Source organism: Myotis yumanensis, unplaced genomic scaffold (assembly GCF_028538775.1).
Source record: "Myotis yumanensis isolate MYYU_CA2020_CCGP unplaced genomic scaffold, mMyoYum1.0.hap1 SCAF_15, whole genome shotgun sequence".
Classification (NCBI taxonomy): domain Eukaryota; kingdom Metazoa; phylum Chordata; class Mammalia; order Chiroptera; family Vespertilionidae; genus Myotis; species Myotis yumanensis.
In genome coordinates this window covers 3716696-3736320 of record NW_027223766.1, presented here as the reverse complement: position 1 = coordinate 3736320, position 19625 = coordinate 3716696, and the positions used below count along the sequence as shown (strand labels likewise).

Sequence of the window (19625 nt, the reverse complement as noted above, 5' to 3'; positions counted from 1 at the left end):
TTCCCGGGACTAGAACAGATAGTGTAGCTTTTCCACCCTCGCCTTGATCGTTACCGCTGTTACATGCCAGAAAGATGTTGGGGGCGAGAGCTGGGGGAATTCACTTGTTACTATGGAAACCCTTGAAAAGGTTTACAAAATCAACAGAGAAACAGCTCAAATGCAATTTCAGTGGAGCTCAGCATCCTTCATCCAGCAGAGCACTGGGTAGCGCTCAATCTCTCTCCCTTCTTTACTGGGAGCGAGGGGTTTTCTCCCTGGGGGTCTATTGAAAGGTTGGGGACGGGAGCCTGACACTTCTGCTTATTCATCCCATTTCAGGTATAACTCTCAGTGTCTCTAAACACTTCGGGGTGGAGGGGAGAGGGTTCACTGCGAATATTGAACAGGATATTCTTTGGTGCCAAACTTCTTGGTCCGGGCCATGTTTGTAACTTAATTCACGACAGGCAGCATGTCCCAGAGCTATGAGGAGTCACCTGTAATCGACCCCAAAGGGGCTGATTCTGACAGAAAAGCAGCATGACAATTGCTCAGGCCACACGTCCGGAACAAGGGTGGTTGTGGGACTGAAAGCCGCTCGGATTTAGCTGGAAATCCGAGTCTTGTGGACACCGTTTCACGGCAGAGCCCCGTGCCAGTCACGGCGACCTCTCCGGCCACCTAGGCGAGCCGGCTCTGGGCCACTTTACCTTCTCGGGGTCTGAGTGAGTGTGGCTATGGAGCCCTGTGGCCCTGCACTGCCCGGCTGGCCGCCGGAGGCAGCTGACCACACTTGTTCTGTGGTCCATGTCCACCCACTTGATCTCCATCCTGACGTCCTGGGTGTCACCGAATACGGAAGAACAGAAGCAGCAGCAGCAGCACTTCCTCCATCAAAGGCTACAGGACGATAGGAACAGAGTATTTTTTGAGGGTGATAATGTGGTCTTTGGTCCATCGTCACCTGCGAGCTGAACGCTAGCATTTCTCTTGTTCGAGGAAGTTTGATGCTCCACAGGGCGCCCGGTGAGCTGGGACCGCGGTGCATTTCAGAGCTGCCTGCCTCTTGTTCCCTCTCTGCCTTGTGACTGAGAAACAGGGCAGGAAACGGCTGCTTTTCCTGAGAAACACGTTGGTTCACAGCCCACAAGTCTGTTGCTGATTGTTTCCTTGTGATTTCCTCCTACAAGAGTCGCTCTAAGCGGTGCGCGTCCTGGAAGCCTGCACGCCCGTTAGCCCTGTCTTACACACCCTCGTGTTTTCCAGGTGGGCAGCCATCGCCTTAGTGCACATGGCAGATGCAAGGTTCACAGAAAAACTGCCCCGAGTGTCCCTGCCTAAAATGTGCCTGTTGGCGTCTGCGATGAAGCAGCAGGAAGAAACTGTGCATTAGCCCAGGCAAGCCAGCAGCGTGTAATTATGCAGCCAGACACAGTGGGGTGCTGAACGGTTTAGGTTTTAAAAGCCCAGTGTATCTTGTCTACCTGTATCATTGGCTGGATTCTACTGCACTAACTGTTCTATATTCTAACCATATAAAAGATTGGAGAGCAGGGAGGCAGTAAAATAAAGTATTAAGAAACCTTAGCAATAAAAGCAAATGGGGTCCTTAGATGAATGTCTATCTCACACCAATAATCTCTGCAAACGTGAAATGTGATGCCCGTGTTTGCTATCCAATGGCCATTTAACAATATCTGGATTATCCCCTCACCAAAACCCAGTGCAGTTCCACTCTCAATCATATGTTTTATGTGTTTTGATCATGGAAAGGCATAAACTAAGCTAGAGGCAATTGTAATCCCATTAAAGCAATAATTGCATGCTTAAAACCTCAGTGTGGGAAAGGAGAAGTGTTCTTATGATTGTCTTTAAAATTGCAAAAGTACATAAATGAAGTTTTTAATTTTCTCATTCCATAAAGATTTAATATAATATCCTCCAGCGGAAATAATGCAACTTCCTTAGAGAAGCCCAGGAGAGAGCAGCAAGCGCCTGAGCCCCCAGGGCGTGAGGGGTGGCACCAGCACCCGGGGGGATGTTTAAAGTAGAAATTGTGCTAAGCCTTTGAGAATTCCTGTGGGATTCTGAAATCCTTTCCCTTGTCCAGGCAGGTTATTTATAATTCCCTGAGGAGGGGATGGGGAGCAATTGCTGTGGAAAAGGAGGCCGCCTCCGTGTTCATTCAGCTAGCAGGTCTTCCTGGCACGTAACTGCATAATGACTGTCAATTAGATATGAATTGGGGCGGGGGGAGGGGGTTAAAAAATGATTGCCTGTGTCAGAGGTTGTTTTAAACAGAGCCAAACATGTAGAAACCACTTTAATAGATGGAAACCTGGTTTTACAAATTAGGTTGGGGCGGAATCATCATTTGTAAAACATTTTCCTTCAGAGTTTAAATATAGATTTTTTTTCACACATATTGCATCAGTTTATTTATTAAAGTGTAAAGTTTATGTTTAAACTCTCAAAACTTCATACTATGTGTAAAACAAGGTATACCAGTGACCTCCCTTACTGGAATTCCAAATGACCTTGAGGAAACTTGTGTTTTGTTTTTTAAAAAGACAGAGAGAAATTCTTAACACTGAATATGTTTTGAAATACATACACAGGGAAACGTTAGAGTGGGGCCCATGTGATGTTAGGTGTGGGTTTGGAGCATCCTACAACCTCATACACAGCGAGAAAGCAGCGCCCCTCTCATTGCAGGGCTAACACTTTACCTCATTTTGCTAAGCCGGAGCGATGTGGCTTTCTGGTTGCGAAGGATATGTTAGGGTGGCTTTATCCACCTCGTTGTGGGAATACTTGCTGAGATCATGTCGGGAACCTGAGGACCCGCCGTTGGTCTCCCTGTAATCTTGTCCCATGTCTGTTACCTCTGTGGGTTGCAATGTCTTCAATAACTTCAGTGAATGGGGCACAGATGGCTTTTGGAGTGTCTTCCATTTCTAACCTCAGCGTTTCCAGTTCGTAGTTTCATCATGTAATTCTTCTCCTCAGAGACATTGGATGGTTCTCATTGCCTAGCCTGGGGCTCTGGGCCCATGTGCTCATATCCATGTGACCCTGGATTTAATGCAAGAGGCCCTAGAATCCATGAGAACATTAATCATTGCCTGTGTAATTATGAAAAAAAATATGTATATATTACCCATATGTATCACATACACACACATATATAAACACTAGAGGCCCGGTGCACAAAATTCATGCACTGGGGGTGGGTGGTCCCTCAGCCCGTACTGCCCTCTCGCAGTCTGGGACCCCTCGCTCCTTACTGTCCGCCTGCTTGCTTGCTGCTCCCTACAGCTCAGCTCGCTGCTCCTTAGTGCTTCTGAGAAGGCTCCCTCCACCGCCACTGCACTCACCAGCCGTGAGCCTGGCTTGTGGCTGAGCGGCGCTCCCCCTGTGGGAGAGCACTGACCACCAGGGGGCAGCTCCTACATTGAGCATCTGCCCCCTGGTGGTCAGTTCATAGTGACCAGTCATTCCACCGTTTGATCAACTTGTATATTAGGGTTTTATTATATAGGATAGGATATTGAATGTGAACTGTAAATGAAAAATAAAATTTAAAAAAGAACCAAATAAAATTTTAGATCTAAAAATTTTTTAATATATATATTTTTTAATTCTCACCTGAGGATGTTTTCAAATTGGTTTTTAGAGAGAGAAACATCCATGTGACAGAGAAATACCAGTAGGCTGCCTCTGCACATGCTGACCCACCGGGATCTAACCTAAACCTAAGTATGTGCCCTAACCTAGACGCCAACAGGAAATCCTTTGGTGTACAGGTTGAGACTCCAACCAATTGAGCCACCTGGCCAGGGCAGATCTGAAAAAAATTTTTTAAATGTACCTCCAGGCCCTGGTTGGTGGGGATCAGTAGTTAGAGTGTCCTCCCATGCACCAAAGGGTCATGGGTTCGATTCCAGGTGAGGGCACATACATAGGTTGTGGGTTCCATCCCTGTCAGATTGCTTGGGCAACTGATCGATGTTTCTCTTTCTCTTTCCCTCTCCCTTCCTCTCCTTCTAGAATCAATGAAAAGAACATATCCTTAGAGGAGGACTTAAAAAGAAAAAAATGCTGGTTTGGTTCAGTGGATAGTGCTTCTGCAGGCGGACTGAAGGGTATCGGGTTGGATTCCGATCAAGGGCACGTACCTGGGTTGCAGGCTCAATCCGGGGCCCTGGTCTTGGATTCAGCAAGAGGCAACCAATTGGTGTCTCTCACATTAGTTTCTGTCTTTCTCTCTCCCTTCCACTCTGTAAAAAAAAAAAAAAAAAATCCATGCAAAAATGTCCTCAGGTGAGGATTAACCAAAACAAACAAATAAACACACACCCATCCCAGTGTGATTATTGAAGGAGCATATGAAGTATTTGTTGAATGAACGGGAAGGGATGGGACTTCACTTTCTAACTGTTTTAGTAACTCTGCAAGCCAGAGGGTTTATTTTTTATTTTAATTTTCATTGACTGATTGTTTTAGAGAGAGGAGGGAGCGAGAGAAACACCAGTGTCTTGTTCCACGTATTGTGCTCTCTTTGGTTGCTTCTTGTCTGTGCCCTGACCAGGATCCAACCCGCAGCCTGGCTGTGTCCGGAGGAGGTTCCAACCCACTGCGCTGCGGGCTGCCTGTCAGGGCCCCTCAACAAAACCCGTCTGGGTGCCCTGGCCCTTGCTGTGGGCCGGAGCTCCTCTGCCACAGCAAAGGTTTGGGTTCCATTCTGTCAGGGCGCCTACTTAGGTTTCGGGTTTGATCCCAGGTCGGGGCTGACTGCTGCTCAGGAAGGGACGGAGGACCGTTGAGGTCCGTGTGCTCTGGTCATTCGGCGGGGAGCTGGGGTTCCATTGCCAACATGGCCGACTCCGATCCCCACTACCCGGTCCTCCATCGAGGACGACTTCAACTATGGCAGCTGCGTGGCCTCCGCCAGCGAACACATCCACATGGGTAGGTCGCCCTCCCGCTGCTCACCAGGCCTGGCTGCTGCACAGTCGCCCCGGGAGGCGGATTTCCAGGTTCCCAGGCAGAGCGCCCTCCGCGCCAGACTCCCAGGGAGAGCGGGGTCCTGGAGGGAAAGCACTTCGCTCCGCCTCCCCTCGGGGCTCCCTGGCCAGAGGGAGTGCCCGTCCTTTGCAGGGCTCAGACGGGAGAGCCACCCAGGGAGGCCTCCTGGCTGGGCGCTGAGAAAAGAAACTGGAGCCCTTCCTCCTTGAACCCTGTCATCTTCGGTGTAGAAAGCGACAGATGAAGCCTCAGCAGCCTTACTGGGGCATCTTTAAGTGAAGATGTTATTTTTTTTTCAGTGAAAATAAGTTTATTGTGTAATCAATATCATGTACTCATTGTGATAATAACCTGCTTTGAGTTATCTGCTGGGATGTTTGTGCTTTAGGGCCTGTGAACGCATTTTATTTTATTTGATGCAGTCTCGTGTCCCCCCTCCCGCAGCACCCAGCCACGCCCACTAGCTCCTGCCAGTCGTTACCCGTGTGGGCGGATCGGCTAATTTGAATATTCCTCTATTATTATATAGGATATACTAATTTGGGGTTCTAAAGTGGTATGTTTAATAAAATGTATTCAAAAGGTGATACTAAACTTGTAAACTTTTTATGCAATATATTTTATATATTATTTTAAAAATATATCACATTGCATATAATTATACTTCAATGTTTAAAGAAAAGTATTCTCATGTTCCCAAATGTTGGGAATCACTGAAATGGAAAATGAAATACAGATATGACATCATGTCACAGACATCGCGTCATCCTCACTCCCGCCTTCCTCACGCCACCTGTGTTCTGGGCTTGGTCAGGCTTCCGGTTGCCCCTGGCTTTGCCATGCCTGCCCCATTGATGGGCAGCCTGCACCAGCATCTTCTTGTGTGGAAACCATCGCTAGTCAAGGTTTCACTCAAATGCCACCTCCTTCACAATGGTCTCTCCCGTTTCCAAGTCAAATTTTTCTTTCTCTTCTCTCTTCTCAGGTAAATATAATTTGATCACACTTTCTATGGTTCTGTCTTACACATTGACATTTATCTGTTTATTCCATTAACCTCTCATTTTTCTTTCACATTAGATACATTTTATTCTTGCTTTATGTATTCTCAGAGCATAATATAATGCTTCACTCATAACAACCCATAACTCACTAATGAAGTTTAGTCACATAAAGAAATATTTATCGATCACCCCTTACATTACTTTCCTGACATGGCTCTTATACTAAGACTGTAGCAATGTACAAAATGAAGTTCTATTGGGGAAGGAAAAACAAAATGCAAATAAATGTATAATAGGCCATATGCCATGTGATACTATTTTCTATGGAGAAAAAATAAGCAAGCAAGAGGGAGAGAGAGTTTGGGAAGGTGGAGTGGAGAATTGCTCTTTTCTATGGGGTAGATGGGAAAAGCTGCTGTGATTAAGGTGACATTTGTCAGACACCTGGAGGAAATGAGGCAGCAATCTACTTCCCGGGTAGTTCCAGGCGTACACAGCAGCATGTGCAATGTCCCTGGGGTACTTAGGGTATTGGAGGAAGATAGAGAAGAAAACTGGAATTAATGAACAGATATGAGATAAAAAACCATCAGAGGCATTGGATGGGTAAGTAGGACATAGAATTAAATGCAATGATGTATTTTATTTGTAACTGAGTTCAGATATTATATTATTTACTAACTTTTAAGAAACACTATACTTTGAAGTGACTTGTGAAATAGTTCTATTAATATGAAAATAATAAGAATGATGTTTTAAAAGTCACTATACTTTATGCTAGTCAAGGCATCCAATCATTAAGTGAAAGAAAATCAAACCGTGGTCACTCAGAGCCAGAAAGATATTATTTGAACAAGAATATTTTCTAATTTATCTTCTTACAAATATTTAATTTATCTTCTTACAAATATTCTGATATTCTTGATCGATTAACCCTCCCTCTCTTTAAAAATCTTGCTATGAGAAACAAATAAATTCATAGTTTGATGGAAATGTTGTCCAGCTTCTTAAGGGATTGGCAGGAAGAAACACTGGCTGCCATTCTTAATTGGTACAGAATTGGTGCATTAGTGGTCAAGTGGATAATTGGTTTGATGTTCTGGAATTGTTAGAACATGCGCTTTCTTACTTGACACATACATCTTTATTGCTACATTTGGTCTTATATAAATCTTTATTGAAATATTTTTTGAAATTAATACAAATTGGATAGAAAAGATAAAAAATGGATTGTTATTCAAAACAAATATTTATGTTGGTGCCATATGTAACTGTGAAGATGCAAGCAAGCATGACTCTTTGTTCCCTAATTAGATCATATCTAAAATGTTGACATTATAATGCCAAACCAGTTTGGCTCAGTGGATGGAGCGTCGGCCTGCGGACTGGAAGGTCCCAGGTTCGATTCCGGTCAAGGGCATGTGCCTTGGTTTCGGGCGCATCCCCAGTGAGAGGTGTGCAGGAGGCAGCTGTTCGATGTTTCTCTCTCATTGATGTTTCTGACTCTCTGTCCCTCTCCCTTCCTCTCTGTAAAACATCAGTAAAATATATTTTTTTAAAAAACAAAATGTTGACATTATTTATTAGAAAACTAGTTGAAGAGCCATATGATCTAGGTTAAAAAAAATTTTTAAGTTTACACTAAAAAAAAATACTTGATGCTGTGAAGCCCTCATGCCCTCACGCTGTAACAATCCATCACCAGGAGGCTGCATGTGCAGCGGGTGCGTGCGGGTGGGCAGGGACTTGACACTGAATGCGCAGCACAGAGGCAGGCCCCACAAGTCCCGACAGCTCCGCACGGCCACACCGGGGGCAGGACCCCTGGCTCCGGCCTACATCTTTGGAGTGATTCATCAAGGAGCCCTGGATGGGTGGGCAGGGCCTACCTCTTTGGGGAGATTGATCATGGGTCTCCCGCACTGTGAGAGGGCACAGGCCAAGCTGGGGAACGCCCCCCCCCCCCATGAGTGCACAAATTTCGTGCACCGGACCTCTGGTATGCTTATAAGTTCTTAGATTTTTACATGGTGATAGACAAGATGGCCACTCCAATGTGCTGATGGAGAGAGGATAACATGGGAAGGAGTCTTTGGAGTGTCTAACGTGTCCTGCCTTGGGGAGCTTAGAAAGCAACTTTCTCAAAAGCCGTGATCGGCTGTAATTATGCTTTTGGACAGTCTGTCTATTTGGTTGAGCCACATTAAGTTGTCATTTTTAAGTCAAAATTAGCAGTTTCATATTGTTAATCTAAACACCAGCTATCATGGAAGTTGCTGATGAAAAGGGACCAGGCAGATGGAAAGCCATCGCACCAACACTAGTTGGCATTAAAAGGCAATGGTGTGGTGACAATCCTTCATTAATTTAACTGTTTATTCAACATGACTAAGCCTCAGAGCCCTTGATAATGATGCTGAACGGTGTTGTTGCCTGCAGTGTATTTTATTGTATACTTCCACTGTCATTGTAGTTTTCCTTTCATTGCACTAAAACAATGTCAAGGGCATGTATAGTTAAGCTGAGGATGAGCACTGTTGTCTAAAATAATACAATTAACTAAGGGAATGTATGTGCTGTTGTTTGGGGCATGTAAGGTTAAAGCAGCCACAAGGGAACAGAAGTGCATTCAGACATGTCAACGTGGGTTAAATATATGACATTTTATCTATTAATCCTTCTAACTAGGCTTTAAAGATCATCAAAACTTTGGAAATTGCCTACCTCCCACCAGACAAAGTGGTTATTTAAAAAATGTGAATTCTAATTTTACATGGTTTTATTATTAGAACTTTGCTTTCATCCAATTGGAACAACTATAAATGAATTAATAGTAATACAAAAATGATGAAAGTAGCGTTTGACATTTCTTGAACTCTACTCTATGCCAGGTACTATTTTAAGCACTTTGTTATATATAACTAATGTAATGTATGCAACAGGGCAATTATTGAACATGTAGAAGCACTAATCTAGTAATTATGACCCTTTTAATTTTCATTGCAATTTCAAAATATTACTCATAATTTTGATATCTACTCTCTAGGAAATCAAACACCAAGTTAAATTAAAATATGTTATTGGCCTGAGTGAAAGAATTAGAGCTGTTTACATGGAACTAGCCTTTCCTAGTGACCATTTCCAGCACAGATGATCCACTCGAATGTGATGAACAGGCTCCGAATCTCCCCAGGGCTGGGGCAGCGATACCATGAAGGTTTCTGCAGTCATTTGTTTATTCACTCTTTAGACAGAAACAGTTTTTTGATTATTTCCCCAGAACCCAGGCTAGATTTTGAGAGAGGATTCTATTTGAACAGACATGAAAAGCTCATTTGAAATGGAAAGAAAAAAAAATTTTAAATTCTACTTTAGAAATTTTTGTTACTTGGCTATTTAAGAAAGAAGTTATAAGCAAGCACAAAAGTAAAATACAGTAACTGTGTCGGGGAGATGATGGGTGCTGGCTGCTGAGGTTTTCTTTCAGGTCTGTGGAGCCACAGTAACTTAACCAGTTCTTATACTAAACACAGTTGTTCTACAGGTTAAAGACCCTGCAAGTTGGTTTTGTCTTATGGAGACACCATCTCATGTCTTTAGTTGCTTGGGAGGCTACTAATCATTAGTAATACCATTTACCCTCTATTACTACTGACAAGAATTAAATCTACTCTTGTAATCATTTGCCTCATACTTCAAGCCAATTAAGTAAGACCTGCCTTGTCTATTGGTGTTGAAGGAGCAAGTGACTTGGGGCTTGACTACCATTCATAGAATTCTTTCGGTTCTTGTGTCTTGGCTATTTTATTATCTTCCATCTAGAAATGTAAAATAGTAGGAATCTTCAATCATGTTATGATCTAATTGTTAAAATTTTACTGTGTTTATTGGATGATAGTATACAGTGTATCTCCATTACCTGTCCTTATTTAAGAAAACTTTACTGACAAATATCCTGGAAAACCATGTAAGTCTAGAAGTAATTTTAGTTAACTAATAAGCACCATCATTTTGTGCTATCTACTAAAAGTTTGATTGGTTCTTTCTTTGAATTATTCTGGGTCAATGCCTACATCAGTATAAACTGAAAGCCTTCCTATTATTTACCCATCCAAACTTTATAACTTAGTTGTCATAGTGAACAGATTCTTCAATTCTTGTACAAAAGTAAATTTAAGTAAACCATGTCTAACTTTATGACTTTAACAAGACTGACAAGGCATCTTTTGACCAGGTATTATCTGACTTTGCAGATTCATTTCTTGCCATTTCACTTTGTGTATTCCAGTTTGGTGTATGACACTGTATTTTCCTTCTGTTGTCCGTCGTTAACCACTTAGGTACCTCTTCTATATAGAACACCTCTCCCCACTCTATCTTCATTAATTCTTGCTCATCCCTCAGGTGCCAGCTCACATAAGCACCTCCTACTGATTAATTTCTCTAAGCTCCTGGTGGCAAGTAGAGTTAACCTTTCTGTTTTCCTTTGTGCCCTACATGTGCATCGTGTTGTGTGTGGGTTGTAATGAATTGGTTATCTGGCTACCCTCCTGGAAGACATAACCCTTTGTGTGTCCCCAGTGTGGTCTGGCACTAGGACACCATCTATTAATAGTTATTAAAGGTTGAAAGGAATAAACTGTCTTCCTTATATACCATTATATACCATTGTCAGCAAGTAGAAATTGCAGTCATTTGCTCCAAATAAACACTATGATGTAGTCTATCGATAAAATATCTCCTGCCTTTATATAGTCAGGAGATACCTCCAAAGGTGATATTCATCTGCTGAGGTCTTTTTGGTCTCATCTTTTGAGGTTATTTTGTCTACTAACAACTCTAATTTACTTATTTCATAAAAAATATTAAAAATAATGCCCTGGCTGATGTGGCTCTTTTGGTTGGAACGTTGTTCTGTGCACTAAAAGTTCCTGGGTTCGGTTCCTGGTTAGGGCACATATCTAGGTTGTGGGTTCAGTCCCTGGTTGGGAGGCAAGCAATTGATGTATCTCTCACATCAGTGTTTCTCTCTCTCTCTCCTTTCCTCCCTATTTATGATGAAATAATAATAATTTCAAAGTACTGATCATATGTCCTGGGTAATTGAACAATGTTTGCCCCAAATTTAAGTTCACTTAGGAAGTAACATGGAGCACAGAGGGTGACTTTCTCCTGAGGACTTCGGTTGCACTGGTCATGGGGCAACCGGGCTGGTTTCTAGTTAGTTGATTTAAAGCTTCCAGGTGCCATGTCATTGCGCTTTAAGAACTGCAGGCTGACGGCTGACAACATTAAAATTAAAACTCCTCTCTCTCCGTTCTCAGATGCTCCCCTATCTGGGTTGGCTGGGCTGCTAGGTTTCATCATTCCTTACATCAATTTTGCTTCAGTTAGAGGAACAAGCTGTTTGTTTCTCCACAGATCTGTAGCTATTAATCTCAGCAGGAACACAGTGATTGATTTTTTCAGACCTCAACATCACAAAGACATAGGCTAGAAGGAGTAACGCGCACAAGTCCAGGGTATACCGGCTGAATCTATGAAAATGAAGACTTCATGACATATAGAATAAGTCTGTGTCACTCATATGTTCTGCCATTTTTAAGTTTTGAGATGTGATTAGAATGGTATTATAAAATAAATTCAGGGACTACTTCTATTCTCTTCTTTCATTCTCCTTTCCATTGTTCTTGCTACTCAGGAGTGGTGTCAACTGGAAATTCTTGAACTGTAACTAAAGTGACCTCATTCGAAAGCACTAAAGGCATTGCAGGTGGCAGCTCATTGAAGGGCTGTCAGTGTTCTAGCACGTAGATGTACAATCTGGGTCAGTAATGAATGCTGCACATTAAATTGACCTCAGTGGTCAGAGCACAAACTTTTTCTCAGCATTGGCACTTCCTGACATAAAGGCTTAGTCTCGAGCAGTTGAAAAGCTATTAGAATAAGGCAGAGACTCTGAAAGCATGATCTCCATGCTACACATTTTTTTTCTTTTCTTTTCTGAGTATAATAGAGCTTTCCAAGAATTTTACCTCCTGGACTTGGAAATTGAAAAAAGATAACATTGTGAGAGGAGCAATAAGGAACTCAATAAAGAATTGAGAGCAAAATATTGTATGCTTGATAAGTTATTTCAAGCTTCTCACCTGAGTTGGTCAGAGCACCAAGCTAATACGTCCACAGTCAGTGATGTGAACTCTCTGGGCACAGAAGGTTTGCCCTCATTTGGGACCAGGGGCCACTGTGGCCACCCGACCAGCCTCCTTCACAGAAGGTAACAGAGGATGGACAAGGGAAGGCAGACCAGACTGGGGCCAGTCCCCATGACCAGAGTCTCAAAGTGGATGTATTGCTATTCTATGTGTTAAAATACATATCATATATATAGAATGTGCCTCATATTGTTTATGTCACCTTTATATACACAAAGGAACACATCTATCTTTGAAGAAACCGTTATTTAGTTTCATTTCCATTTGTGACAGTGGGAACATTCAGCCAGCCTAACTTCCTTTTTGATCAAATGTCAAGTTTACACATGTGGAATTTCACAGAATACAAAATACCTTCAGTTTCAAGAAGGGTTTGCTTCACAGAGGCTGTGAAGTTAGTCTCCATTCATAGTTTCCATTAGCACCTTTGCATTTTAGCGGGTACACGTTAAACGTTAGATACTTTAAAGGACACTGAACTAATCGATAATGTTGTCTTTCCCTCCAGGCAGAAGATTGTGACTAAATTCTCTGAAAAAAAGGTTACTTTCTTCCAGTGAAAGAGGCCATGGTTTGTTTCATTCGCATGGGCTCAGGGACTCTATGAGTAGACTCATAGGAAATGTTTATAATTTTATCCAGGGACAACAGTCTACCAGGCATCTTCTTTATTCAGCATTATAAGCACCCCAACTGGCAGTGTGAACCACAAAATACAAACTACAGTTTGGACCTAGCTACAGTTTGGGAGAGATAGAAACATCAATGATGAGAGAGAATCATTGCTCAGCTGCCTCCTGTACATCCCCCACCTGGGATCCAGCCCACAACCCGGGCATGTGCCCTGACTAGAATTTAACTGTTGACCTCCTGGTTCATAGGTTGATGCTCAACCACTGAGCCACACCAGCCTGGCTGCTCTATTTTGTTTTTAAATCAATTTCTTTATTATTTTTTTTGTAATCCTCACCCAAGGATGTTTTCATTGATTTTAGAAACAGAGGAGGGGAGAGGGAGAGAGAGAGAGAAACATCGATGTGAGAGAGAAAAATCCATTGGTTGCCTCCTGTATGTGCCCCAACCAGGATTGAACTGGCAACCTTACTATGCAGAGGACGACGCTCCAACCAACTGAGCCACACCGGCCAGGGCTGTGACCTTTGCTTAATAAGTGTAACCTATCAATGACATAGAATCAGGTAGAGAGACAGCGGAGCCACCTAGGCCAGTGGTCGGCAAACTGCGGCTCGAGAGCCACATTCAGCTCTTTGGCCCCTTGAGTGTGGCTCTTCCACAAAATACCAACTTTTGCACATGGGCCACGAAGTTTCAATCACACTGTACATGCATGCCTGCACGTGGTATTTTGTGGAAGAGCCACACTCAAGGGGCCAAAGAGCCGCATGTGACTCGTGAGCTGCAGTTTGCCGACCACTGATAGGCTGACTGCCGCTTTTCATAGAGGAGGGATTTGTCTCACTGCCCACTAAACCGTATTAACCGATCCAGGTGCCTGCCCAGCCTCCTGCTCTGGGAGTGTAGGGGTTTACTCTGCACTGTTTATTTTAAAAATAGTAATAATAATCTTGTTTTGGAATAGTTAATGTTTCATAGAAATCCACATGATAATATTCTTCTCATATATTTAAATAACTAACACCAATTTTCAAGTAGCTTTTTTAATGTTTCAGTAGTCTATCTTCCTATTTGCAGCCTCTTTTCTCTTCTCAACAATCTCCACATCACTTTTTCCTATATGTTTCTCCATCATCCATTGACTCAGTTAAATTGTGTATCATACTGTCAATCCTATTTCTTTCTTCACATAGCTCTCTCCAGGAAACTATGAGAACTAAGACCACCTTAGTTGGCTCTGTACCTGGCTCAGGGTAGGATCTCATTGAGCATTTGATGATGAGTAAATGAATAAACACACTCATATTGTTGAGTTTTTGGCTTTAGTTGTTTATCTCCTATTTTTATTATATTTTTAAACTCATTCTGATTCCTTTCACGAACATGGATAAATTACCTTTCTAATACAATTGTCCCACAAATGACAGTTTCTCAAAATGCACAAAGGTTTTAACCTACACTCTTGTGTGTGGTTGGCCATCTAATGACTATTGCAAATTCATCATTCAAAAACTTCATTGTCTGTCTTCCAGTGACAACATAAAAGGCAGGTTTCATATCTGAATTAGAAATCATTCATCATCATTTACTCACCACTTTAGAGTGCTAAGCGTGCTTGTTAAAGGTATTCAGTTAGCCATCTATTTATCTATTTTCTGTGAAAAATGTCCAAGTCTCTTGACCTACTGCTCCAATTTCTGGCAAACTGAAAAAGTAGCATCTTTGACACACATTTGGGATTTATCTCCTTGATTTACTTTGGCCCAAAGCCAGAGGCTTTGCTGGAGGATTCTCAAGCAACTTGTCTTGTCCTCTTCTCTGTTCCTTGCCAAATCTTTTTAAAACTAAGCCAAAGAACTCTTCCTCTGCATTTATCAATGTAATAACCAAAATTCTCAATTATGCCTTTGGATTCTATTTCCTCATTCCCCCCACACACTATGTACATTACTTAGTTTTACAAGTCCCCCATTTTCCTGGAATTTGTGCTTGGACCTTCACCAGATGACTATCAAATCAATAGTACATAATTAAACTCAAAGTAGAAGTACTCTAAATATTTTACAATCCTTAATTAATCTTCCTCAATGGAACAGTTCAATGCTCTTTTCATAATGGGAACAGTATTATGAGATTTAAGAATACTTTAGTTTGCAATAACCTATTAATTATATAGGTTAGCTTCATTCCTTTTTCTTCTTGATGAGTAGTCAACCTCCTGTTTATTATGGCCTGAATTTCATGGCAGTTATGGTGGTTATATATACTTCAATTATAGATATGTAATGAATAGTCTATAATTTCCCCCTGCCTACGATCCACTTACACCAGTAGTATTTTTTAATCATCTGAGTCCGGATGTTATTAAAGTGTGTTTTGTCAAAAATGTCATTTTCATCTTTCAGGAAGTGGCTTAAGAACAGTTCCTCCCCCTTCTATATATAACATAATTGCCAAGCTCATTAAATAATATATGAAGATACATTTTCATGACAGAGACTAGCCAAGAATAGATCTAGGCCACACTTGTTTCTCTTCCTATTGCTGTAGAAATGTGATTAGTGAAAATGGTAGGTAATTATTTTGAACAATGAACCCAATCAATCTAGCCAGTTCACCAAGGAAAAAAGGATAGTATTAAACAAGAACTTCGATACCATCGGAATGGGCTACCAAAAGACATGAATGAGTTCTGTGCTTGCTTTAATCAAACCCGTGCTGTCATGTCCTTGAGTAGAAAATACATCTGTTCACACAAGAAAGAATGATGTTTCTTTAAAAGTCATAATTTTCTGTTTCTTTAATAACAATGACTTTTGCATTCACCATGTTCTAGTTGAGTGTGAACATTATATACAATATGTCTACAAGTCCTTCAATTTAGAAATACGAGTTACTATGAGAGAGAGTAAACCTGTGGAACCCAGCCACGGAGAGCTGGTCATGGAGGATACAGATTCCTATCTACTCTGCTCATAAACACTGGAAATGATGAAAAGCTTAATCTAGTGTAAACAACCTGCCTGAATATACTTTATGTTTCTTTTCTGGGTGCATATAGGAGTAGCAAGCACACTTAATAACACTGAGCAATCTTAGTTTGAAGTAATCAGTCTCCTTTAAATTTAAAATGAGGATTGTGAAAATAATTGTGCTTTACCAGCATGTAAGTTTATATTTTCAGTGGATACAGAACAATAAAATATTACCACTTCACAAAATGTTAAGACAACTACAGTATTTGCTATAAAAAGAAAACCCAGATATGTAAAATGGCCTTGGAGCAACTTAAATCTGTAAAATCAAAAAATCCTTAGCCCTGGGCAGGTTGGCTCAGTTAGTTGGACTGCCACCCTGTACACCAAAAGATTTCGGGTTCTATTCTTAGTCAGGCACATACCTATGTTGTGGGTTCAACCCCTGTTCAGGGGTGTATGGAAGGCAACTGATCAATGTTTCTCTCTCACATGGATGATTCTCTCTCTCCCTCACTCTCCATCTCTCCCTCTCTCTCTAAAATCAATTTAAAAAAAATATCCTCAGGTAAATTGAGGATTTAAAAATTTTTAAATATATAAAATCAATAAATCCTTAAACAACCATGTATAATTGCATATATAGCTAAGCCTGCTCGTGGGTAACAGGATTAATAAAGATGACATTTATATAGCCCTGTTTGGGGAGGTGTAGTCCTTTGTAATGTCTTTCTTGTTGAAAAACTAGGAAAAGTTTAAAAGAAGTGTTTCAGTTACTACCTAGCAGTTTATTTGATTTTATTTTTAATATATTTTATTGATTTTTTTTTTTTTACAGAGAGGAAGGGAGAGGGATAGAGCATTAGAAACATCAATGAGAGAGAAACATCAATCAGCTGCCTCCTGCACACTCCCTACTGGGTATGTGCCTGCAACCAAGGTACATGCCCTTGACCGGAATCGAACCTGGGACCCTTGAGTCCGCAGGCTGATGCTCTATCCACTGAGCCAAACAGGTTACGGCAGTTTATTTGATTGTTGTGGACTATAATGAAAGGTTAATAATTAACCTAAAATAATTTAAACTCTACTTAGACTTTCAAAACACAGAAATAAATGAGCTCTAGGCCACATCAAACAACAATGTGTACAGAACAAAAATTGGCTTAAACCCATATTTAAAAACAAAACATACACAATTATATCAAAATATAGGAAGTGGAAAGAATCTACTTTATTACTATGGTATAAGAGGGCCAATTTGCTCTATTTTTTCTGCTCTAGTCAGATTTTTCCAAGTCCTTCTTAGGGCTCCAGCCCAAGTTCCTCTCAGCTTGTAGGTGACTAAAGCATTTCATTCACTCATCTGTTTAGCAAACATTTATTCAATGAGAAATGTGTTTTGCTGGGCCTGGTAGGGGCTGTGAATATACATTGGGTGGTCTCATCCCCGAGAAGTTTACGCAAACTCAATACAAGCTGGCACACGAAATTCCCTCCCAGATTACTTCCGCCTCGGTATTTAAGCTTGAAAGACAGGCAGACTGTGGTCATTGGAAGCAGGGAAGAGCCTATGGGATGAAACAGGAAAGCAGGCTGGGGAGACAGTAGGTGTGTTCAGAGAATGATAAGGGCTGACGTCTGTCCCCAAGTTAGAGGGGGTCATGAGATGTCAATAGAAGTGGATATCGGATTGGAAGGTCTTCAGTGGTATACATACAGGTGTGACACTCATCCTGAGGATAAGGATGCCAACTGCTGAGTGTCTCCTAAGCCTCTGCGCATATTCTCTCAGCCACTCTTCACAGGAGCCTCGAAGGAGCAGTGATCTCCGAGTTACAGAAGAGGCAGGACTGCAAACCTTAGAGACAGGCAGTAAGTTCTGCCCAAATTGGTGAGCGCCTGAGCCCCAAACAAAACTGGAAAAGCATCCCTCTGACTCCGGAGGCCTCACTCCTCACCACATTCCCATCCACAGCATCCGGAGGAGCCATGGAAGGTTCTGAGCAGGACAGTCAGCGGCAGTAAGAGTAGTCGTTTAGGAACATTAATGTGATAGGGTGTCTCCCATGATTGGAAGTGGCAAGGCTAGAAGTGACCACACAATTAATGCCTCTCAGTAGAGGAATGAAATAATGCAGGCCAGTGTTGGTGGTGGTGATGGGAATGGAAAGCAAAGGGCTAGCAGAAAGGAGGAGATGAAATATCATGTTGAGATGAATGAATATACTAATGAACAGGAGAAGGGGAAAGGGAGGTGGAGGAGGAGGGGGCTAATGATGGTCAGTGGGGAGGGGAGAAGGAGGAAGAGAAAAAGGAGAACAGATGTACAGGAGGCCTGGGTGCAGAAGAAACAGGGGCCAGTAGAGAAGAGAAAGTCAGGCTAAGGAGGGAGAGTATTTTTGTGGAAACTATCATTTGATTAACAGTAAACTAAGGAAGTGAGCTCCATGGAATATTTCATTTACTTTTTATGACAGCCCAGGAGTCATATATTATTGTTATGTAACTTGTAGAAGGGGAAGTCAGGTCTTGGAAAGCCTTGCCGGCCTGTGGCCACAGAGCCCACAGGATGTGAAGCTGAGATCCACCCACAGTGTTGGCTCACCTGGAAGCATTTTAAAGCCTAAATTTATTCTTCACATCAGGTCTCAGAAATGAATTAAAAAATAATATAAAATACCTTTCATGACTTTCTATAGCCCTTAGAAAAAGGCCAATGTCCTTCAACAATCTAGGACAGTGATGGTGAATCTTCTGAGCTCGGCGTGTCAGCATTTTGAAAAACCCTAACTTGACTCTGGTGCCGTGTCACATATAGAAATTTTTTGATATTTGCAACCATAGTAAAACAAAGACTTATATTTTTGATATTTATTTTATACTAGAGGTCCGGTGCACGAAATTTGTGCACTCGGGGGGGGAGGGGGGTCCCCCAGCCCAGCCTGTGCCCTCTCACAATCTGGGACCCCTCGGGAGATAACGACCTGCTGGCTTAGGCCTGCTCCTGGGTGGCAGAGGGCAGGCCCAATCCCTAGGTGCAGCCCCTGGTCAGGCTCAGAGCAGGGCCGATTGGGGTGTTGGGGTGCCGCCCCATCATGCACAGAGCAGGGCGGATCAGGAGGTTGCAATGCCACCCTCAGTCACGCTCAGGGTAGGGCCGATTGGGGGGTTGGGGCACCATCCCCTGTCACACTCAAGGCAGGGTCGATGGGGAGGTTGCGGTGCCACCCACTGTCATGCACAGAGCAGGGCTGATCAGGGGGTTTGGGCGCTGCCCCCTGTCACGCTGATCCCGGTGCCAGGAGCCTCGCTGCTTCACTGATCCCCGTGCTGGGAGGCATATTACCTTTTTACTATATAGAATAGAGGCCTGGTGCATGGGTAGGGGCTGGCTGGTTTTCCCTGAAGGGTGTCCTGGATCAGGGTGGGGGTCCCCACTGGGGTGCCTGGCCAGTCTGGGTGAGGGGCTGAGGGCTGTTTTCCGACTGGCGAGTGACTGAAGCTTCCAACCGCTTCTTGTTTTCTTTCTTTTTTTTTTATTCTGGGCCAGCTTTAGCTCTGAGGCCTCGCTGCTGAAAGCATCGATACAATGTTGCGGTCCGGCTGGCTTTCAGTCCAGCTGGTTTCTAGGGTTTTGTTTAGCTTCTTATTTGCAACATAGTACATAGTTGCTTAGAGTTGCAGCTGAGAGGCAGGCAAGTTAGGCGGGGAACATTGGAGTCCGCAGTCACTGGAGCAAGAAAGCCTCCCTGCTCGCTTCAGTGCATGGCTGCCGGCCGCCA

The 19625-nt window shown here is 42.6% G+C and overlaps 1 protein-coding gene across 7 annotated transcripts in view; it reads left to right on the top strand.

Moving 5' to 3' along the window:
- The window catches only part of RALYL (RALY RNA binding protein like), a 560777-nt gene that overhangs the window by 404301 nt on the left and 136851 nt on the right, over positions 1–19625 (top strand). The window lies entirely within an intron of this gene.